We start from the raw sequence: 24383 nt of genomic DNA on the forward strand, positions 1-24383 counted from the left end.
TTTGAAAACTATGATATACTAGGAGGTTTGATAACAGTTGTTTGACTGTCCGTCACATATTGTATGTTGTAAGACTTTTACCAAGAGTGCTTGGTATCTGGGAAAAACGCCAATCTATAAAGTAAGGTGCACCTCTGTATGCATTTTCCAGACTGTGTGTGTAAGGGTAAGCTCTCTAATTAACAGATGTATGGGTGTTTATGATGACCGCAACATGCACCGTTCTTAGGTTGAAATTCTAGGCCAGTGTGATCTGCAGCTAAAATAGAAGGAAAAGACCACTGTATGTTACATGGCTTGAAAGCCTCCTCTGCTAGCGACAGGGCGTTTTTTAAAAAGGGATGCAGACCGACTAAATAGAAGCAAAGGCATGAAGTAAAAAGTAAGGAGTGCTGTTTTAGAAATGACCCACTGGAAATATCGAACTCCAAATTTAAACATCTGAAGAGAGATGCCACAAAGTAATTACCTTACTTTAAGCAAACTCAGACTATATTAGAATGGTTGGAACAGAGCTCTAGTCAGTCAGTCAAATTACTTTATTCAATACTATACCATAAGATCACAAAAGCACAGATGAATACAATTTAAGACATCAATCAATCAGTGCAGAATCGAAAATTATGTACATGTCAGTACAAAGATAATAAAACAAAGTTATAACAATCGCAATTAAAAAACAATTAATAAGAAGTGTTAAAAATTAATTCTCGGCCTGATCTTCCACGATTGAGTTCAAAAGGACGCCACTGAGAAGCAAACCATAGGATTAGGCAGGGATTGTAAAAAGAACATTGCTACATGGCATTGTTTAAAGTTAAATTTGTGCATCAGAGGCAGAATTAATCTTTTGCGAGGTTCCCTGTAAAATTTGCAGAAGAAAAAAATATGTAGATTTGATTGTGCAGAGGTACCGTTGCAGGGACAAAAGGGTAATTCATTTATAGAATAGATTCCTGAAGGGTGTGCCAACATACAAGGGATCAAATTCAATCGGAATTTGATTAATACAAATCTATGGCTTGAGTTTGTCACAGTAAATAAATATGATATTGTCCCTTCCTGAGCCTTCAGACCTTCAAGGTATAATGTAGATTTTCCTAGTAGATTATGACGGAAAGTCTTAATTTTAAGGCAAGACCAGAGGCTCCTATTATGCTTTCTTATCCTGCCTTTATTCCAATAGCAGCCAAGATAAGTACTAAAACTACAGTTCCCAGAGGGCCGAGCAAACCGCTGGCCAATGGGAACACTCAAAATCACAACATCATAACCAATCAGGGCGTAGCAACAGGTAGAACATCACAACTGACTGCAAACAGTCCTCTTTTTGCTGGCGAGCAGCTCAGATAGAGTCAATAAACAGAGGAACAATAGATAACACAATACAAAAGGCCAAAGTCCAGGAAATAAATCTCTTGACCAAAATTCAACCAGGTCCCTCGAACAGCAGGAATCACTGTAGAAGAAGCCGAACAGGAAGAAGAAGCGTCACGAAGAGGTGAAGAGCACTCTTGCAGATTATGAATCCTGTCACGAAGATGCAGGAGGCAATGCTGGAGCCGCTGTAGGGAGGGAGAAAACACAGATTAGAAGTGTTGAGGCAGGATAATACTCGCCTCTGTGTCTTTAACCCCTTCCAGGCTCATGACGAGCTGGGCTCGTCATGAAGTAGCCTCCTACCAGGCTGATGACAAGCCCAGCTCGTCATGCTCTATGGACTTTTGAAAATTCTAGCACAGGAGGAAAATATCACTAGCAGCGATGGTGTTAATAAAATTAAGACTTTCCGTCATAATATACTAAGAAAATCTACATTTTATGGCAAGACCGGAGGCTCCTGTTATGCTTGTTCAAAGCATATCAACAACCAAAGAAACAGCAGAAACAAACGGCTTGTAATAAAACATTCGGAATACTTTGTCATTAGACCAATCCGCAGATCTTAGAATGTCCTCCAAGTGAGAGCCTGCCCAAAAAGCTTTGGAGGCCATGGCTCCCCTGGTGGAATGTGCCCCAAAAACAGAGATGTCAATGCCCGCAAGGGACATGACCCAACGAACCCAACGGGCCAGAGTAGCAGAGGAAACAGGAAGATGGGATTTGCGGAAGGAAATGAGAAGTTGGGAATTGGGGGACGTTCTGAGAACAGAGGTTCTTTGCTCGTATACCTGGAGGCATTGACCTACACATAGCTTAGGATGGGAAGGAAAATAAGGATAAACAAGCATTAGGAATGCATTAGGGCTCGGGTTTGTTTGAGTTAGAGATAATGGCATTGTAAATGGCAATGTGTTTTAGGCATGTGTTTTGGAGTGGAAACATGTAGTGTGTGTTGGAGATATGTGTGTTGGATTGGAATGTTATCAATGGTGGCATGCTGCACTTTAACGCAATATCTTTAAAAGGTAAAGTGCAGCATAGTGCGATAGGTACAATATTAATTGGTGGATGCGTTATCAATTGGTGTGTGCATTGATGTGTGTGCCTGTAGGAATTGTGCAGTGATGGCTGTTGGTGTGTGTGTTTAGTGGAAGCGTGTAGTGGTGGCTTGAGGTGTGTATGGCTGGTGGTAGCGTGCAGTAAGAGCTGTTAGTGAGTGTGGCTGTCAAGCGTACAGAGCTGGATGGTAACGCATGTGGTTGGTGAAAGGGTGCACTGACTGCTGTTGATGATTGTGCCAATTGAAAGAGTGGCTGGTGCACTGTCAGCACTTGGTGTGTGTGTGTGTTTAGTGAAAGTTGCACTGAAATTGTTTGTTGTGTGCGTGAGTGTTTAGCGGCACTGATGCATGGTCGTGTTTGTTTTTGGTGAAAGCGTATATTGATGGTTGTTGGTGTTTGTGCCTGGTGAAAGCATTCATCGACGGCTGGGGGTGTGTTGTTGTGTGTGTTGTTTTCTGTGTAGTGGCGTGTCTGTGGGGGTGAGCCTGGTGGGGGTGAGCCTGGGGGGGGGGGGGTGAGTGTGTGGTGGTGAGTGTGTTGTGGTGAGTGGTGACGAGTGTGTGGTGTTGAGAGAGTGAGGTGTGTGGTTTGTGTGTGTGTTATGTGTGTGTGGTGTATGTGTGTGTGTGGTGTGTGTATGGTGTGTGTGTGTGTGTGTGTGTGGTATGTGTGTGTGGTGTATGTGGTGTTTTCTGCACATTCACACACTGCCCCTACACATTCACACACTGCTCACCCGCACACTCCCAATGTCACCCTGCATAGTCACACACTGTTTATCCTGCACACTAACACAATGTGCACCCTGCACCCTTACACACTGGTTCTGCAGTCACTCTGCACTCACTGTCACTTTGCACTCACTCTGCACTCAGTCACTCTGAAACTGCACTCTGAATCTGCACCCTGCACTCTGAACTCTGCACTCACAATCTGAACTCTAAATTTGCACTCACAAATGCACTCTTCACTCACACTCTGCACTCTGAATCTGCACTCTGCACTCATAAATGCACTCTTCACTCACACTCTGCACTCTGAATCTGCACTCTGCACTCACAAATGCACTCTTCACTCACACTCTGCACTCTGAATCTGCACTCTGCACTCACACTCTGCACTCACACTCTGCACTCTGAATCTGCACTCTGAATCTGCACTCTGCACTCACACTCTGCACTCTGAAACAGCACTCAAACTGCACTCTGCACTCTCAATCTGCACTCTGCACTCTCAATCTGCACTCTGCACTCTCAATCTGCACTCTGCACTACCAATCTGCACTCACAATCTGCACTACCAATCTGCACTCACAATCTGCACACTGCACTCTGAATCTGCACTCTGAAACTGCACTCTGAAACTGCACTCTCAATCTGCACTCTGCACTCTCAATCTGCACTCTGCACTCTCAATCTACACTCTGCACTCTCAATCTACACTCTCAATCTACACTCTGCAATCTCAATCTACACTCTGCACTCTCAATCTACACTCTGCACTCTCAATCTACACTCTCAATCTGCACTCTCAATCTGCACTCACAATCTGCACTCTGCACTCTGAATCTGCACTCTGCATTCTCAATCTGCACTCTGCACTCTGAATCTGCACTCTGCATTCTCAATCTGCACTCTGAATCTGCACTCTGCATTCTCAATCTGCACTCTGCACTCTCAAACTGCACTCTGCACTCTCAAACTGCACTCTGCACTCTCAAACTGCACTCTGCACTCACAATCTGCACTCTGCACTCACAATCTGCACTCTGCACTCTCAATCTGCAATCACAATCTGCACACTGCACTCACAATCTGCACTCACTATCGGCACTCTGAATCTGCACTCTGATTCTGCATTCTGAATCTGCACTCTGAATCTGCACTCTGAATCTGCATCCTCAATCTGCACTCTGCACTCTCAATCTGCACTCTGCACTCTCAATCTGCACTCTGCACTCTCAATCTCAATCTGCAGTCTGAATCTGCACTCTGCACTACCAATCTGCACTCACAATCTGCACTATGCACTACCAATCTGCACTCTGAATCTGCACTCTGAAACTGCACTCTGAAACTGCACTCTGAATCTGCACTCTGAATCTGCACTTTGAATCTGCACTTTGAATCTGCACTCTGCACTCTCAATCTGCACTCTGCACTCTCAATCTACACTCTGCACTCTCAATCTACACTCTCAATCTACACTCTGCACTCTCAATCTACACTCTGCACTCTCAATCTACACTCTCAATCTGCACTCTCAATCTGCACTCACAATCTGCACTCTGCACTCTGAATCTGCACTCTGCATTCTCAATCTGCACTCTGCACTCTGAATCTGCACTCTGCATTCTCAATCTGCACTCTGAATCTGCACTCTGCATTCTCAATCTGCACTCTGCACTCTCAAACTGCACTCTGCACTCTCAAACTGCACTCTGCACTCTCAAACTGCACTCTGCACTCACAATCTGCACTCTGCACTCACAATCTGCACTCTGCACTCTCAATCTGCAATCACAATCTGCACACTGCACTCACAATCTGCACTCACTATCGGCACTCTGAATCTGCACTCTGATTCTGCATTCTGAATCTGCACTCTGAATCTGCACTCTGAATCTGCATCCTCAATCTGCACTCTGCACTCTCAATCTGCACTCTGCACTCTCAATCTGCACTCTGCACTCTCAATCTCAATCTGCAGTCTGAATCTGCACTCTGCACTACCAATCTGCACTCACAATCTGCACTATGCACTACCAATCTGCACTCTGAATCTGCACTCTGAAACTGCACTCTGAAACTGCACTCTGAATCTGCACTCTGAATCTGCACTTTGAATCTGCACTTTGAATCTGCACTCTGTATTCTCAATCTGCACTCTGCACTCTCAATCTGCACTCTGCACTCTCAAACTGCACTCTCAATCTGCACTCTCAATCTGCACTCTGAACTCACAATCTGCACTACCAATCTGCACTCACTATCTGCACTCCGAATCTGCACTCTGCATTCTCAATCTGCACTCTGAACCTGTACTCTGAATCTGTCTGCACTCTGCACTCTGAATCAGCACAGACCTGTGTTTCCACAGTTCCCAGTAAGATGGCTTGGTTGGTTAATCCACCTACGGCAGAGGGGGCTGATTGGGTAACACGCATGCGCAATAGCGTATTTTGTTGGTTCACTATTGTCACTTTTGTAATGCACCGTCTGCTACCTCTTGTATTTTGTTGGCTCACGATTGTCATTTTTGCTTCATTTAATGTAACGTTTGCTTTTGTATTTTGTGCACTTGTAATGTTCTCATGTATTACTTCTGTTCCTATTCTGAAGCGCTCTGACACCTTCGGGTAAAGTCCGCGCTATATAAAAACGCATAAATAAATAAGTGCTCGGTAAGTAACCTAGCTGGGTCGGTTCGTGCTGCTCCTGCAGAGGGCTCCATGCACAGGCTCCAGCCTTACATATAGTTTGTGGTGTTAACGCGCCTGCTGCTCTGATGGCGCTCTCTGTCTGCGTCTGGTTGAAGTCTGCAGTTACCTTGAGTGCGAGTGAGCGAGATAGCTCAGCGGTTGATGCCCCTGCTGCTGAGATCTCTCTGTACCCTGCAGAGCACTGTGTGCACGTCCTCGAAGGCCAGCGACGAGTTAACATTTATGTATGATGAAAGCAAACTCATCATGTTTGGTAAAGTATATTGAAAGGGTTTTTACATGCTGAACAAAATAGGTCTTTCTCCAACAAACTATTATCACTACTTTGGACTATTGTTCAACAACAAGCTGTCATGGAATCCAGAAAAGTTAACAGCTTCTCGTTGCACAACATGTCGAACGCTTTATTGAGATTCCCTAATCATTACAACCATTACTGCTGATTCCGGGAACCAATGTGTACATGGCTGAAGTGATTCCGGTTTCATCTTGTGTCCTGAGGCCTAATTTGGTCCCGCTTTCTGGAATGAAGGCAATTTATTCTTCTGTAGTGATTAGGCTAGTGTTGAAATAACATTGAGCTGGGATCCATCTTTACAGGCAGGTTTACTCAAAATTTCACTACAGACACTTTTTAACATTGGCTCCAAACAGATGGCAATAAACCTGGGAATTCTATTTATTCAGCTTCATGCCCTTCTGCACTACATCAAAACATTAGGAATGGAACAAACTGTTGAAATACCTTCAATCTGAACTACGTTGTTTAAGCAATGACTAACATATTCAATCAAGGGGAAATCTATTAGGTTGACTTACCGTGCCTTAAAACAAAATTCTCATGAGTGACCTATTGTGCATATACTTTTTTTTATTTTTTAAGTTCAAATCTTTTTTATTGAGCAAAAACAAAAGTGATAACGGCCATAAGGCATCAGTAGAAATACAATCGTATTGGAGTGATGCCGCAATCAAACATGGATCAGTACATATAAAACAATACATACATACAGTAAAGGAAAATAAAGTAAAGTATATATATTAAACAAAATAATATACCATCATTGCATTCTTACGGTTGTACACAGTTCCGTAGAGCCCTCCATTCAAATCTAGCCATATAATACCATGTATATTTTGTCGTCCCTGCACAGTGTGTCTAAGGCTGTTAAGCCCATGGGTACAGGTTATAACCAGTACAGTTCATGCAGCGGGCATCCCACACTTAACTAAGTATTGACCTCATCAGTTAGTACTTCATGTTGGGTCGAAGGTGAAGGAGGCCTGATCTAAGGAAGACCATAGTTTTTTGTTGGTAACTTGCCATGGTGATGAGTGTAGAGCGGGATTGTCAGTGCCCCTAATGCAGGACAGCCATTCCCTCCAGGCATTGAAAGAGACCTCAGCCGCTGATTTCCAATTGCATAGGACCACCTTGCATGCTAATGTTAGTAAGAGAACCAGGAGCTGGCGGTCATGGTCTCCCTTTAATAGTGGGTCTAAGGCTCCCAGGATAATGTAGATGAATTCCCTTGCAGGGTGTATGTCAAACGTGTGCCCAATGTAGTCAAAGATTTTAGCCCAATATGTGTGAAGCGTGGGGCAATTAAATAACATGTGTGGAAGGTCACCAATGCCCGAGGAGCAGTTCCAGCAAGTCGGTGTGTCTCGCAGGCCAACCTTAAATAGTCGCTGTGGGGTCCAGAATGCCCTGTTAAGAATCATATACTTGGTCTGCGATAGTATCGGCGAGACCTTGTGTGTGAGTGCTGATGCATGTATCCTGACCCAGTCTATGCTTATGCCAGTGTTGTTTGGTTCTGATTCCCATTTGACTTAATTGCGCCTCATCGATTTGTTGGGTGTTGGTGCAAGAAGTTTATATATTTTTGAGACAAAATGTCCAGAGGAGTGAAAGTGAGGGAGCACAGATTTTAGCCAAGGCGTCGCTAGCTTGAATGTTCTAGTGGATAGGGCTGACTTTAGCTTCAGGAAAGCGTAAAAGTCAATCGGTAATAGGGAGTGTCTAGCCTGCAAAGTCGAGAATGGCAGTGGAATGTTATTTTCGTGGAGATCTGCAACCACATTAATACCTTTATCAGACCAGTGATCCCATATGACGGGCGATCCGCCGATTTTAATTGACGGGTTACGCCATAAAGATGCAGAAGATGAATTGTGGATTTGCAGACCAGTGTTGTGAACGCGATCTATCCGCAAAAGAGCTCTCTTGGTATTAAGCATGATGTATTTAGAATTCGTACGGTGTGAGAGGTCCATTGTAAGCACAGCAGAGAGCGGGGCCTTACCTATAATGGATTTCTCAATGTCAATCCATAAGCGCGTATAAGTAGGGTCTTCGGTAAACCAGGAAGCGCCCTGCTTACAGAGAAAGGCGGTTTGGTAGTTTCTGAAATTTGGTAAACCTAAACCCCCTTTAAGCTTTGGAAGTTGCAGTCTCTTCATGGCAATTCTCGGTTTCTTCCCTTTCCACAGAAAGTCCGTGAGCGATTTCTCAACTTTATGTAGAAAGTCCTCCGTGAAGGTCATGGGGAGCATACATGCCATGTAATTTACCAAGGGACTGATCATCATTTTCAATGTTTCCGCCCTACCCCGCCATGAGAGGAATTTTGGAGACCAGCCATCTAACAGTTTTTGTATTTTTTATATAGTATCTCCTCATTAATTTTTAGGGTGGTTATCAAATCACTTTCAAATTCCAATCCTAAATATTTAAAACTCTTCGGCTGCCAGGTAAGCCCGGAGTCGCCCAGGATGTTTTTATCACACAGGTTATTTAATGATTTCACCTCAGTTTTATCCTTGTTCAGGGAGTATCCAGACACGCTTGAGAATTCTTCAATTGTGGAGAGTAACGCCGGTATAGCCTTATCAGCTTTCTCACTCATGACCAATACGTCATCAGCATAGGCCGTGAGTTTAATTGTACAGCCTGCGAACCGAATTCCTGCAATGTCAGGATTTTCCCTTATATAGTACAGAAAGGGTTCAATTGCCAGGAGGAATAAGGACGGGGACAATGGACAACCCTGCCTAGTGCCTTGCTCTAGACTAAAGGGGGAGGAAAAAGCGCCACCAGCTCGTACTCTAGCGGAGGGACAGGCATAGAGGGACATGACTAATTTAGTGAATAGGGGACCCAGGTCGAATTTGTGTAGTACAGCATTTAAATAAGTCCAGTCTACTTTGTCGAACGCTTTCTCAGCGCCTAGTGTAATTGCTACGGTGGGTGTGGATAAGAATTTCGCTTTTTCAATAACGTGAGCCAGAATTCTCGTGTTATCGCTCGATAGCCTGTTCTTCAGGAAACCCGCTTGCGAGGGATGTATTAGGGACGGCAGAACCGTCTGGATGCGTCTTGCTAAAATCGCTGCCAGGAGCTTACAATCTAAGTTTATCAGTGAGATAGGCCTGTAATTTTTGGGGAGTTTATGGTCTTTGCCTTCCTTGGGTATTACAGCAATTACGGCTTCAGCCATAGTTCCCTTAACCTCTCCTGTGGTGCTAATTTCATGGAAAACCTCTAATAGAGGAGTTGCAAGAATATGGGCGAAGGTCTTATAAAATGGTGCTGTATAGCCATCAGGGCCAGGGGCTTTCCCCTTTTTGAGGGATTTGATCGCGCTAATAACCTCCGATTCAGAGATCGGTTCATTCAAGGATTCCCTTTCTGCGGTCTTAGGTGTTGGGAGTGTGCAATTTGAGAGGTACTTCTTCATTTTTTCACTGTCAACGTGCACGTTCCTAGCATAGAGTTTCTCATAAAAGTCTTTGAAAATATTCGCAATCTTAGTGGGATCAGAGTTAGGAGTACCATTTCCATCGAGTAAGGAAGTAATGGTGTTCTTTTGAATTTTAAATTTAAGATAAGCCGCTAGCCCCTTCCCTGCTTTGTTCGAGTCACAGATTTTGAAACGCTTCCTCTTGTCTAGCCAAATTCCTGCCTTTTCACTGATAAGTTTCTTATAGGTATATTTTTGATTGGACAGTTCAGTTAGGACTTCAGGGTTTCTACTCATCTGGTATTTGCGCTGGAGTTTTGAAATGTCCTCTTCTAACTTCAGCAAGGCCGCGGTGCGGTTCTTATTAATTGCAGAGGATATTTTTATAATAAGTCCCCTTATAGTGGATTTCAGTGCCTCCCAACGGATGGTGTCTGAGGTGTCCCCTCTCTTGTTTAACAGTAAGAAATCTTTAATGGCAGTGTCAAGGGTTTCTTTGTGTTTCGTGTCATTAAGAATGGTATCATTGAATCGCCACATAGACTGACGGGTAGTTGGTTTAATATTAGATAGTGTGAGGGAGACGCAGGAATGATCAGAGACTAATCTGGGAGCAATGTCTGCGTCCTCAACTCTTGCCACCGCGTTTTTAGATATGAGTATGTAGTCAATTCTCGAAAACGAGTCATGTGGTGGGGAGTAGAAGGAATAGTCTCTACCATCAGGATGTAGTAAGCGCCACGTGTCTACCATATGGAACCTATTGCACAGTTTCATGAACGCCTTATGGGCTCTGCCTGGACGAAAGACGCATTTAGAGTCTCTATCTAGTATAGGGTCATATGGGAGATTGAAATCGCCCGCCAAAATATGGACTGCCGTGTCGGGGATGGAAATGATCTGCTTCGTGAGGCCTACCCAGAAAGACGGATCGTGTGTATTTGGGGCATAAATAGTCGTGATAAAGAATTCAGTGTCATCTTTGAGTAGTTTCGCCGAAATCCATCTACCTTTCGTGTCTGTTGTAGTAGAGACTACCTCCACATTTGCATTCTTGGCCACTAGCATCACCACCCCATTCTTTTCTGAGATTGCTTCAGAGCCTATCACTTCGGTGTAGTATTTGTTGCGCAGTGTGTGAAATTGCTTCGCTTCTAGTTTTGTCTCCTGCAGTAAGGCTATATCTCCACGCTGTCTACGTAGATAATCAAGTATCTTTTGGCGTTTAACCGGTTGGTTAAGGCCTTTCAAGTTCAACGATAATATTCTAAGGTTAGCTATGGTTGTTGTCCCTATTGGAGTGTCTATAACAGGAGCCATCAATTATACAACAAGTGATATCGTCTCATGACCCATGTGTATGCATAAAAATTGGATCGAGAAGAGAGTCTCATACCTTTGGCAAAACCAGCAGTGTCATATCTCACGTTGAATACAGGGCTAGTACAATATGCAGGACATTGAAGGACAGAGTATACGCCCCGGAACGTAATGTGGTGCAATGGACGCAAGCTAGGATGCAAGATGGACAAAACTAAACAAAACAATATACAAAATGCGAAAACAATCCCCCCTTCACTCCTACCAACCTCCCTCCACCCTCCTCCCTCACCCACAGCCCACCCCTCCCTCCCCAGTAGTAGAAACAACAGAACATGGCGACTCGGGAATGACGACCACGAGGCCGCCTCCAAGCAGCTTACTCATAACTATTAATCTTTGGGGCTGCAACCCCAATCTAGAGAAAAAATAAGCCAAGTATGTAGGCAACAATAAACAACAATGGTGCCATAACATTGAGCACAGGAAAGTCACTGCATTGACTTCAGTATCGTGAACCAAGCACAACAGTAATTGTAGAGGAATTATCGTGGGTGCACCTAACATCAAGGAGGAGTGCTACAAAACAACACCACAGCATAGCACCTATTTGAGGTCCAAGAGGGACACGAGCAATATCATGGTAGCATAGATATAACCTTTATGATACAGCTTTTAAGTCAAGGATTCAAGAGATCGTTCTAATACAGATCCGGGTACCAGAGGGTTCGCTGGCAGAGGGCCCAAAGGGTACATAGACCAGTAGAACAGTACCGTGCCGAACAGAACAGGCCAGAACCAGCCCCCAGGTGAGTGGGCCCTAATCGGACATCGTCCAAATCCAGTCGTGGTCATCAACCATGTAACCATGTAACAATACCGGACAGGAGACCCTCATATCGGTTCCAGGTCAGATAGGCACTTCCATGAGGATTCAGGAACATGAGAGTAATAGTGCCAAAGCCCCAAGCCAAAACTCATCCTAGGCCAGATGAAGAGGCTCCTTGTTGAGCTGAAGGGGAGACTTCCATAGTGCCATCTCCGTGGTCGAACAGGAGTTGTCGCAGTTTTCGCGGGTCAGAGAACACATGAGTCACACCTTGTATAGTTACTCTAAACTTTGTTGGACCAATAAAGCCATACATGTGACCAAGTGACTTCAGTTGGGGCCTCAATGCGAGGAAGGCTTTCCTGATTTCCATAGTTTCCTTACTGAATGCCTGTGAGATGAAGATTTTGTGACCTTTCCATAGCACATGGTTATGCTTGCGAGCGAAGGTAAGTATCTGCTCTGTGTGCTGATACCTTAGCGGTTTACACACGATCGCTCTCGGGCCCCTCTGATCCTTAGAGATTCGTCCTGGTACTCTATGTGCTCTATCAAACTCCAGTGGCTGAGTGAAGGTTAGACTTGTGGCCTGAGTGAACCACTCCTCGAGGAAGGGTATGCATGAGTCATGGGATTCCTCTGCTTTTTCCGGCATACCAAAAATTCTTAGGTTCCCCCTTCTGTTTCTGTCTTCCAATTCTGCAACTTTCCTCACAAGGTGGTCCGAGCATAAGTAGAGGTTCTTGATAGCTCCACACGTTTTATTTTCAAAGTCTTCCAATTTGCTTATCCTGCTCTCGGACTCCGTTAGTCTTGAATTGATGTCTTTGATATCCTGGCGGATAGCTACAACCTCTTCTTTGGTGGATTTAGCCAAGTCCCTAACTTCTTCTAGCCTGCTCAAAATTGTTTCCATGGCTTCCGTCATTCCTTTATTCCCTTTGACTGGCGTCGGTGGGTTAGATTTCAGGCGTTTAGAAGTTACACCATTTTCTTTGTCCCCCATCCTTTAGTTGTGTGTAGCGATTTGTTGTGGTTTTGTTGTGGTTTTACTCTGATTCTCACCAACTCACGGCGTTGAGACTGAATTACGTTGTGAGAGTACAGGGCAGCACCTTAGAGACTCCTTCCGCCCTGTTCCGGTGATCGTGAGTAGTGAAAAGCGATTTTATTGATGGGAAATTATGGATGTAATACCAGCATATAAGCTATAGCTCTCGCCATGAACATTCATCAGCAGGAGCCGTCGTTTTGCACAATGCTTGTGGTGCTCCTTGTAAATATCGATTGTATCCTTGTAAATATCAATTGCGATAGTTGCCGCAAAGGTTCAACCAGCATACCACACACAGTGTCACAGTATTAGTCCACATATATGCCACCAGATTCCTAGAGTCTCTGTAGATCTTCTCAGTTTCTCTAAGATCTGCTTTTGACAGAAAATTCAAATTAGGCTCTGTAGATGGTTACAATAATTGTTTTTATGTATGCTTGCAGCGTTATTTCCAAAAAAGTGGTTGATTGGTTCTAATTGCTTGCCTACAATTCCTCATAGCACACCAGAGGCCACAGTAATCATCACGGCATCCAGGCGCAGGGTTATACAATCACGATGTTAGACGAGCTGGGGAACCACCATTTTAAACAATCAGCTCTGGGATTCACATAGTTTAGCAGATTCTGACAGCAGCGTTATTTCCAAAGCTGTGCCTGAACATTGGGTCTAATCCGTCTGCATCGCTTCGCCTATCTCAGACTCATAGGCATTCTCTAGAACACGGCAACGGAGCGGGGTGATCTAAGCGCGGAGTCAGGCGCTCTGGGTGGCCGCCATTTCATGCCGTCAGCGCTGCCTTCCACATTTGCACGCACTCAGCAGCCACACTGCGATCTTCGTTTTTACTCACTACTCCGTGGTACCGTGTGGGTCCATGGTCCTGCACCGCCCTGGAAGAGCCTTACCAGCCCGTGTTGCGCGACGTGACTGGATCTCCGGGATACCGGGGGGCCGCGTGGTTGCGTCCGTGAGTGGGCTCCGTTATGCAGTGCAGTTCCCTCCGGTCAGGGCAAAACAGGCAGTCAACTCCTCTTCCTTCGGTCGGATCTGGGTCAAACTTCCCTCATCGTCGGTTCAGGTGTTCCGACAGCCAGGCACCCGTTTTGGCCAGGATTAGAGGCGGATGCAGCTCTTTACAGCATAATCGTCCACAGCCGCTTGGAGGAGGACAGAATTACGCCGCCATTTCTCTGGCGTCCAAGCCACGCCCCCCCGTAGGACCTTTTTATAATACAAAATGAATGCTTCTGTTTTTCACACAGCGTGAACGCTTCCATTCATAAGTTAAGCTCTCAAGCAGGGACATCCTGGCAGGAAGAAGCCCCAAGCCCTATTGTGCATATTCTGACAGCAAATTATTTTTGACTGTCTCTTCATTTAAGGAGCACCTAAAACCTAGCCTTCACGCAGCAAAGAAAAACAAAATCGCGATAAGATTGGCATCTGCCTTCAATTACCGACACCTCTGACAGCTGCTCATTGAAAATTTATGGCATTCTCCTGGACGAGGAGACAGCATGCGCGCACTTACAGCTCAAGAAAACTACAGAGTCGTGAATGCGCGAACGGACCCTGACATCTGGTAATTGGGAATTTATGGCAGCTCATGCGCGTTCTGGCACGGATTATGCAGGAAGTCGATAGAGAAAAATTCCTAGGGCCTATTGCGTGAACACTTACAAAAACACAGCCGTGAAAGGACCAATGACCATGCAGATGGCAGACAACACCCAAAAAATTCTCGCGCACTGAGGAATTTTCACTGCACGATTCACAGCCCCTTAACAATACGGCTCGGAGCTCCGCCCCACTGCTGACGCAGTGGTGACGAAGGCCGAGCCCTAAAAACAGTGTTCAAATTCGTCTTAGTATGTTTATTAACTTGAAACAATACACCTGTAGAAGAAAACTGACGAGAGGAATTAACATCTGAAACACGTTTGATAGAAACAAGACACAGTAATATGGTAAGTTTAGCAGAGAGCATTTTCAGAGAAAGAGCGGAGTTGTCTGGCCAATCAGAAAATAACTTAAGAACCAAATTAACGTACCATGAATTAGAATACTTAGCCAACGGAGGTCTGGAAAATCGTATCCCTCGAAAAAGACGGCAAATGAGAGGATGAACACCGACCGGTTTGCCATCAATAGGACAAAGATTAAGGGAAATGGCTGATCTATACAAATTGACCGTTCTATAGGACTTACCTGCACTGGCTTCGGAAGCCAGAAAATGAACCACAAAATTTAGAGGGGCTGAAAAGGGATCGATGTGTCTTTACAGACACCAGCTTGTCCATAAACCAAGCAGACTTGTAGGTTTTGGAGGTACCTGGAGCCCAGGCTTTGCTGATACAGAGAGAAGCCTCTTGCAAAATGAGGTCAGGAGGGACAGACTGGAGACTTTCCATGCTGAGTGTACCAAGGATTAGTCCAGGATGAGACTGTGAGGATGACCCAAGGGGTTCAGAAGCAGGTCGTTGCAAACAGGGAGGCGAACCAGAAAGGACACCGCCATATCTAGAAGAGACGGGAACCAAATCTGTGATTGCCAGAAGGGAACTACTATGAACAGGCAGGTCGATTGGCGACGAACCTGAGAAAGTACCCTGTTGATCATGAGGAAAGGAGGTAAAGCATAATTGAGAGGACTCTTTGCTAGCTCTGCTAGAGGTTTGGACTTGGTGCCACCTAGATGGTTGATGTAGTAGACCGCAGAAACATTGTCCATATGAAGGAGAATGGACCAGCTAACTCTGTTCTTGATGAGGCTTTGGATTGCAAGGGAGCCTGCCAGCATCTCCAAACAATTGATGTGCAATTTTGACTCCTTGCGAGACCATGTACCGCCAGTCGATATTGGTCCACAACGGGCACCCCAACCCAACAGGCTTGCATCAGACTCTAATACAAGATTTGGGGCCGAAGCGAAGATAGTACGCACGTTCCAAGCATCTAAATGGTCGATCCACCATTGGAGCTCGACACAAGACTCCTGATCCAAAGCAAGAGGTCGGAATAGGCCAAACCTTGGCGAACATGCCGGATCTTTAGACGTTGAAGGGCGCGATAATGAAGGGGCTTTGGAAAGATGGCCTGGATGGAAGCAGAGAGGAGGCCGACGATCCGAGCAAGAGATCTGAGAGAGATCAGAGAGGTCTGAAGGATGTGAGAAATTTCGGACATTATGGTCCAAACTTTTGACTGTGGAAGAAGAGACGCCGTGGAAAAATCCACAAGAAAGCCCAAGAATTCGATGCGCTGGGAAGGAATGAGAATAGATTTTTCGATATTGAGAAGAAAACCTAGATCTAGAAGCAGAGACCGAGTGGTGCTCAAATCTGACAAAAGATTCTGTTTGTCCGTGTTCATGAGCAGAATGTTGTCTAGATAAATGATAAACCTGATGCTGAGGAATCGTAGGTAAGACACCACCGGTTTCATGATTTTTGTAAAGCACCACGGTGCTGACGATAGTCCGAACAGAAGGGAACAAAAATGGTAGGTTACGCCTAGCCATTGGAATTGAAGGAACTTCTTTTATTTTTTTTATTTAAGAAGTTTTATATAGTGCTAGCCTGATGGGAAGGTATTGAAGCGCTTCACAACAAATACAGAGCAGTGCAAAAGAAAGCAAACATAATACAGTATAGCAAGACATTCAGGATACGAATCGTAGTAAAGAGGATGATGACAAGTTCCATTACAGGAACTTGGCAAACTGCATCGGAGAGAGGAGCAATGTCACTTTAAACACTCGGAGCTGCTCCTATCGGTTAGATAGGGAGAGGTCGAGGAAAAGGATTTTGAGCTGGCTTTTGAATTTAGGGAAGGAAGGAATAGTTCTGATGTGGGGAGGGGATAGAGTTCCATATTTTGGGTGCATTACCAGCAAAGGACCTGTCTGCGGTTTTTTGTTTTTGAGCTTTTAGGGGGATAAGAAGTAAGGTATTAGAGCTTCTGAGGTTCCTGTTCTGACCTGCTTTTCTGAGTTTGGACGCCAGATATTCGGGTTTGCCTGCGTGAAGGGCTTTGTGGGTGAGGCAGGCTGTTCTAAAGTTCGCCTGCATTTCTATTGGTAACCACTTGAGTTATTTTAGTGCTGGACAGATGTGATCAAATTTCTTTATTCCAGTGACCATTCTGGCGGCCGCGTTGAGGGTTGTTTTCAGAGGAGCAAGATGAGTTTTGGCTATTCCCGAGAGGATTGCGTTTACATAGTCCTGTCGTGACAGCACCAATGCTTGGGTGGCTTGTTTGAGATCTTTGGATGGAATTAAAGGTTTTATTTTGTTTAGTAGCTTCAAGTTAAGGAAAGCGCTTTTCGCCGAGATCTTAATATGTTTGGTCAAGTCTAGTTTGGAGTCTAGCGTGATGCCTAATGACTTAACGGAGTCAGCCAGGGTGAGGTTCCCATTGAGCGCATCGATAACTATTAACCACTCAACCATTTGTGGGTTCTCTTCTTTGTTTGAGATGAGGAGTAGTTCGGTTTTGTTCGGGTTCAGTTTTAAATGGTTGCTTGACAGCCAACGTTGCACTTCCTTTAATGTTTCATTGAGTCTATGAATGTCTTTAGAAGAGGAGATTTCCAAGTAGAGTTAAGTATCATCAGGGTAGAGGTGGAAGGGGATGTTAGTTTTTCTGAGTAGGGTGGTGAGGGATCCCATATAAATGTTGAAGAGTTGAGGGGAGAGCACTGATCCTTGGGACACTCCCCTCTTGACTGGGTGAAGGTCGGATGTGCAAGAATGAGGAGAACCAGTTGAGGACCATGTCGTCTAGTCCGGCCCTTTCTTTGAGAGCTTTGAGGATAAGAATTAGGCATGGGCGGAAAATCCGTTACGCTCGCGTATTTTGCGGATTTTCGGTAAATTCGCAATCTGCGAACGCTCGCGAATTTACCGAAAATCCGCAAATTCGCACGCAGCGGATTTTTTTTTCTTGGTGATACAATTTTGCGGCGCGCGGCGTTTACTTACTGTCTTTCAGCGTTTGCCGAGTTGTTTTTCTTGATATTTTGCGAGTGCTGCGCCATTTTGGATCTTGCTGCGGAATCCCGCGGGAATTTGGCGAGCGCGATTACGTAATCGCGGCTTGCCAACTTGCACAGCAAGAGTTTGTCAAACGCGAGTACTCCGTGATCACGTATCGCGGTACTTCGCAATTGCGAGCTTGTAGATGCGGCGAGCAGCAACAATCTTGCACTCGCGAAAATACAAAATTTGCAATTCTGCACAAGAAATCCACCAGCAAGCAGCATAAACCTTCTGGAAATGATGATTTTTATCTGAATAACTCCTCGGGTTGACATTTGCCTGCACTTTTTTTGCGAGGAGTCCATTTTGGGGAGGGGGGAGGAAGGAAGTGCCCCACAGTCTTCAACTTCCTGTTCCTGTCCAGCAGGCTCCTCCCAGGCTTTGTCCATCTCCTGGTCACTTTTCATTTGGATCTGGAGCTGGAAGGATTACTTTTTAGGTCGAGCGTAGCGATGGACCTCAAGTATACTTTAGTATACCTATATGCTTGAATATGTGGGCACGAGTCTGGGGCGCGCATTTTCCATCTCGGATTTGGCCTCGTGAGCGCGCGTTTGCTGCTGGCATGAGCTGTGAGCGTGTACGGCACGTCAGCAGCGTCTGTTCTCGCGCTCCTGCTTTCACTTTTGAGACGCCACATGAGCCTCTCGCAGGCACCTTCACTGCCGCCGACCTCTCCCCCACAGTGCTTGTTTAGGTATCGCAGAAGGACGTATTGTTTTACTGTCTTGCCTGCCAAGTGATACAGACCGGACACCCGCAGATTGGGGTCTGTGTACGCGCTCGTGTACACACGCATGTGCACATCTCACTTTCGTTTTTGTAATGCGCACGCGCGCTACGTTTCCATCCACTCAACTTCGAAAACCGCTCTGTAATTATGAAATATCAATTCAGAAAAGCTGCATGCGGTGGTTTGCTAAACTAAGGAATATAAAATGCATAAAGCAATCCAAGTACAAATGCAAAACAGCATTACCGACAGACGCACCCATGTCGTAGGGAGCACACAATTACGGTCCAATGTTCCTCGTACAGACTACCACAACGTTAGTCCAATATAGATAAACTTTTATTTAGCAGGGCTCCTTTAGGGGCTTGTAAGAATGCCTGGCCCTGAACCCACTGCTTCTCACACATGTGAATGCACTGCTGTGGCTGGGGTCCAGGTCCATGCAGAAAACACACACGCTTCACTGGCCCTCAAGGTGCGGTCCTTTCTGCCAGGAGTTTCACTCACCATTGCCGCCAGTCAGCCCGACGCCCTGTGCGCTCCAACGCCGAGGGCCAGTTCGCACGTCCAGCGCCTCCTTTAGGCTCAGCCGAGCACTGTAGAGGCCCTGCCCTAACCCTTCCCCCTCAGTGCCGCGCCAGGGTCCACTGCTCTCTTCTCAGCAGGGCCTTCCCGACGGGCGGATTTGAAGCCTCAGGTGCACCAGTGTGAAACAGGTTCAGCCAATCGGCTGCAAGCACCTGCCAGAGAGCCAGGCTTTGATTGACCGATGGTCACTTCGAATCTACTGGAAGTTTTCAATCATGCTTCACAACCCGAATTCTGCCACACACGACACTACATGCTTGTATTATTATTGTTGTCTTTAAACATTCACAAGTTCAACCCAAATTTCTATCACATGACAGGTGTCATTAAAAAAAAAAAGTTAGCGGTATCTCTCCCCCGGGCCCTCGCCCACAAGAAACACAGACAAAATGTCAAGCGTGACTCAAATGGCAGAGATCCTGAGAAAGTCACTCCCTCCGCCTCGGTTTCTTTATCTGTGAAACTTAGAAAAGCTTAGAAACAGGTTAAATGTTATTAAGTGATATATAAATAACTGGAAGTTAACCTCTTCTGCAGTAGACAAACAGATAAGCGAGGGGTGTGATATTTCTAAATGTTACATTCCCAAGTTAAAGAACTTGCCACGAGTTTGCAGCACCCAACCTATACCTGTGGATAGCGAGGCACATAGTGCTGTGAGGGTCCCCACCGTACTTGAAAACAGTTACTGCAAAATGCCAAACCATAGCACAGTGTGCGACGTAGCTGGAAACCATCCTGTCCAAATACCTTTGAGTAGGCCGACTACATGAGCCCTGTTTGAGTCAGCCAGAATTCTAGTTTCCTTTCCACTTAAAAAAAAAAATAGAAAAGAAGCGCTGCATGTTTAAAGAGGATGGGATGGGGCCCCTCTCTGCCAGCACTACTCGGAGTGTGACGGGGTGTCAGGGAGCAAAGCCCGCTGCCAGGCAGTGCCATCTGCAGCCGCACGAGATTGTCTCCGACCAACAAACACATCTGCCTCTGCGTACCCCTCTGTGCCGCCCATCTGAAGCTGGTAAGCTAGGGGGCGGGACCCCCGGTATCAATAGGGGCCAGGGGGAGATGGCATGCTGGGAAATAAGGTAACGCAGCACAATGTCACATCCTGCTGTGCCGAGAAGCAGATTAAATTTCCCTTATTAGCTACCGTATTTTTAATGGCTGTCGGTGCCTAAGTAGGCAGACACTTGCAGTCTCACCCTCACCTCTGCCATCTTCTCTTGCAACAGCATGGCCTGCTAATAAGCAACCTACCCGCAAGGTTACCACAAACAGATGGTGGTAAAGAGGGCTAGTAGCTATGCCTCCCCCCCGACGCCTCCAAAAGAATCATAGCCACAAAGTCCGTAAAAAGGCATGGTGAGCAGACCAGCTACTTAGGAAGCGTGCGTGCATTCTGAAGTTCATATGTTTGGTCAGAAGGACAGCAAATGAGTCCTAAAATGTATAACCTTCGGCTAATAGGACTGACTAGGTGTGAGTAATGTGCCAAGAGACAATTAGTTAGTTGGCAGCATGCGCTATAAAACATTGTTATAAATACAGAGTTGCTTTAAAGATAAACATGGCCCGAGGTATGCGGTGAAGCTCAGGCACAGATTACAAGCTGCACATGAGCTGCATACACTATACTATACGCCACATAATTACACTGCACTCAATGCAACATACACTCCAAATACCACTCAGTGCCACATAATTACACGCCACATAATTACACTGCACTCAATAGAACATACATTCCAAATACCTCTCAGTGCCACATAAATAGACGCCACAGAATTACACTGCACTCAATGCAACATACACTCCAAATACCAACAGTGCCACATAATTACACGCCACATAATTGCACAGCACTCAATGCAACATACACTCGAAATACCACACAGTGCCACATAATTACATGCCACATAATTACACTGCACTCAATGCAACATACACTCCAAATCCCACTCAGTGCCACATAATTACACAGCACTGAATGCAACATACACTCCAAATACCACTCAGTGCCACATAATTACACTGCACTCAATGGAACACACACTCCAAATACCTCTCAGTGCCACATAAATACATGCCACATAATTACACTGCACTCAATGCAGCACACACTCCAAATACCAACAGTGCCACATAATTACACACCACATAATTACACTGCACTCAATGCAACATACACTCGAAATACCACACAGTGCCACATAATTACACGCCACATAATTACACTGCACTCATTGCAACATACACTCCAAATCCCACTCAGTGCCACATAATTACACGCCACATAATTACACAGCACTCAATGCAACATACACTCCAAATCCCACTCAGTGCCACATAATTACCCTCCACATAAGTACACAGCACTCAATGCAACATACACTCCAAGTACCACTTAGTGCCACACAGTTATATGCAACATAGTTACAATGCACTCAAAGCAACATACATTCCAAATACCACTCATTGCCACATAATTACACACCACATAATTACACTCTACTGAATGCAACACACACTCCATACAATACCACTCTATCTATCTATCTATCGCCCTGACTCTATCGCCCTCACTCTATCTATGTATCGCCCTCACTCTATCTATCTATGTATCGCCCTCACTCTATCTATCACCCTCCCTCTATCTATCTATCACACTCACTCTATCTATCTATCGCGTCGCCACAGCATCACTCAGCACTACCACAGCATCACTCAGGGGCACCACAACATACTATGCACTACCACAGCATCACTGAATGCCACAGCATCACTCGTCGCCACCACAACATCACTCAGCGCCACCACAGCATCAATCTGTGCAACCATTCAACAACGACTGATTCAAATATGTTCTCCCAATGTTTCAAGCTTTATTACAAATGTCACAAAAAGATGTTAATATTTCACTTCTGTTCTTGCATTTTCATCATAATAAAATATAGTGAACATAATCTTCACAAAAGTTATTTACAAAAGTTTAAGCTATTGCCATTATAATTTACAATAACCTTTTTTTACGTATTAATTATTTAAAAAATTACAAGCCATTGTTATTTGTAATATCAATACATCTAAGTCATGTAAATACAACACATATTGCGTTACAAATGCTATAGCTGGCTCATTTGCGAAAGTTAAAACTATTGGCATTGTAAATGACAAAGATATTAATTTTGCTATTTTCAAAACCAATACATAAATAAAAAATTGGTCATTTACAATACCAATTGCTCAAACTTTCCTAATGCGAGACCTATTGCATTGCAAATGCTTGTTGTGGATGCTGCTGGATATTTGGATTTGAGGCCTTTTTGACTTTCTTTGGATCACTTTTGGATTAGAAATTTCACAAGTAAGTTTGTTTGGGGCATTACAGTTGCAACTACAATTTTGGAATTTTCGATTTTTGGGCTGTTTTGGGGCCTTTTGCCCAGGGGTACTCAGTGGTGGGTGCACTGAGTCTTTCTGTGGGGTGTTTTGAATTTAAACATCATGGAGGGGCTGGATGGCTTGGGATTGTGCTGATTTTTCTGTGATTTTCGTTTTTTTGGCCTGTTGTGGCCTTTTCACCAGGGGTAGTGAGTGTTGCTTGGGCCTAGTCTTTCTGTGGGTTTTCTTGAATTTAAACATCACAGAGGGGCTGGATGGCTTGGGATTGTGCTGATTTTTCTGTGATTTTCGTTTTTTTGGCCTGTTGTGGCCTTTTCACCAGGGGTAGTGAGTGTTGCATGGGCCTAGTCTTTCTGTGGGTTTTCTTAAATTTAAACATCATGGAGGGGCTGGATGGCTTGGGATTGTGCTGATTTTTCTGTGATTTTCGGTTTTTTGGGGTGTTCATGGGGACAGGCCATGTGGGTGGGGGCCATTTTGAGTGCTGCTACAGGCCCCGGCCATGTGCTGGGAGGGAGGGGGCCATTTTGAATGCAGGCAGTGTTTCCAGGCCTGCACCCATTTTGCCTAGCTTTCATCCATTATGCCCAGGGGTAGTGAGCGGTGCATGGGCCTAGTCTTTCTGTGGGTTGTCTTGAATTTAAACATCATGGAGGGGCTGGATGGCTTGGGATTGTGCTGATTTTTCTGTGATTTTCGTTTTTTTGGCCTGTTGTGGCCTTTTCACCAGGGGTAGTGAGTGGTGCATGGGCCTAGTCTTTCTGTGGGTTGTCTTGAATTTAAACATCATGGAGGGGCTGGATGGCTTGGGATTGTGCTGATTTTTCTGTGATTTTCATTTTTTTGGCCTGTTGTGGACAGGCCATGTGGTTGGGGGCCATTTTGAGTGCTGCTACAGGCCCTGGCCATGTGCTGGGAGGGAGGGGGCCATTTTGAATGCAGGCAGTGTTCTCAGGCCTGCACCCATTTTGCCTAGCTTTCATCCATTATGCCCAGGGGTAGTGAGTGGTGCATGGGCCTAGTCTTTCTGTGGGTTGTCTTGAATTTAAACATCATGGAGGGGCTGGATGGCTTGGGATTGTGCTGATTTTTCTGTGATTTTCGTTTTTTTGGCCTGTTGTGGCCTTTTCACCAGGGGTAGTGAGTGGTGCATGGGCCTAGTCTTTCTGTGGGTTGTCTTGAATTTAAACATCATGGAGGGGCTGGATGGCTTGGGATTGTGCTGATTTTTCTGTGATTTTCGTTTTTTGGGCCTGTTGTGGACAGGCCATGTGGTTGGGGGCCATTTTGAGTGCTGCTACAGGCCCTGGCCATGTGCTGGGAGGGAGGGGGCCATTTTGAATGCAGGCAGTGTTCTCAGGCCTGCACCCATTTTGCCTAGCTTTCATCCATTATGCCCAGGGGTAGTGAGTGGTGCATGGGCCTAGTCTTTCTGTGGGTTGTCTTGAATTTAAACATCATGGAGGGGCTGGATGGCTTGGGATTGTGCTGATTTTTCTGTGATTTTCGTTTTTTGGGGGTGTTCATGGGGACAGGCCATGTGGGTGGGGGCCATTTTGAGTGCTGCTACAGGCCCTGGCCATGTGCTGGGAGGGAGGGGGCCATTTTGAATGCAGGCAGTGTTGTTAGGCCTGCAACCATTTTGCCTAGTTTTCAACCTCTATGCCCAGGGGTAGTGAGTGTTGCATGGGCCTAGTCTTTCTGTGGGGTGTCTTGAATTTAAACATCATGGAGGGCATGGGATTGTGCTGATTTTGCAGTGTTTTTCGATTTTTTTGTGCTC

The 24383-nt window shown here is 45.3% G+C and overlaps 1 protein-coding gene across 1 annotated transcript in view; it reads right to left on the reverse strand.

The window, feature by feature from the left end:
- Positions 1–672: 672 nt before the first annotated feature.
- The window catches only part of SNRNP35 (small nuclear ribonucleoprotein U11/U12 subunit 35), a 64273-nt gene continuing 40562 nt past the window's right edge, over positions 673–24383 (reverse strand). Inside the window, exon 3 of the mRNA XM_086942914.1 lies at positions 673–1565. The gene's annotated coding sequence lies outside the window, so the exon portion shown is untranslated. The remainder of the gene's footprint in view (positions 1566–24383) is intronic.

This window comes from Lissotriton vulgaris, chromosome 11, assembly GCF_964263255.1.
Source record: "Lissotriton vulgaris chromosome 11, aLisVul1.2, whole genome shotgun sequence".
NCBI classification, from domain to species: Eukaryota; Metazoa; Chordata; class Amphibia; order Caudata; family Salamandridae; genus Lissotriton; species Lissotriton vulgaris.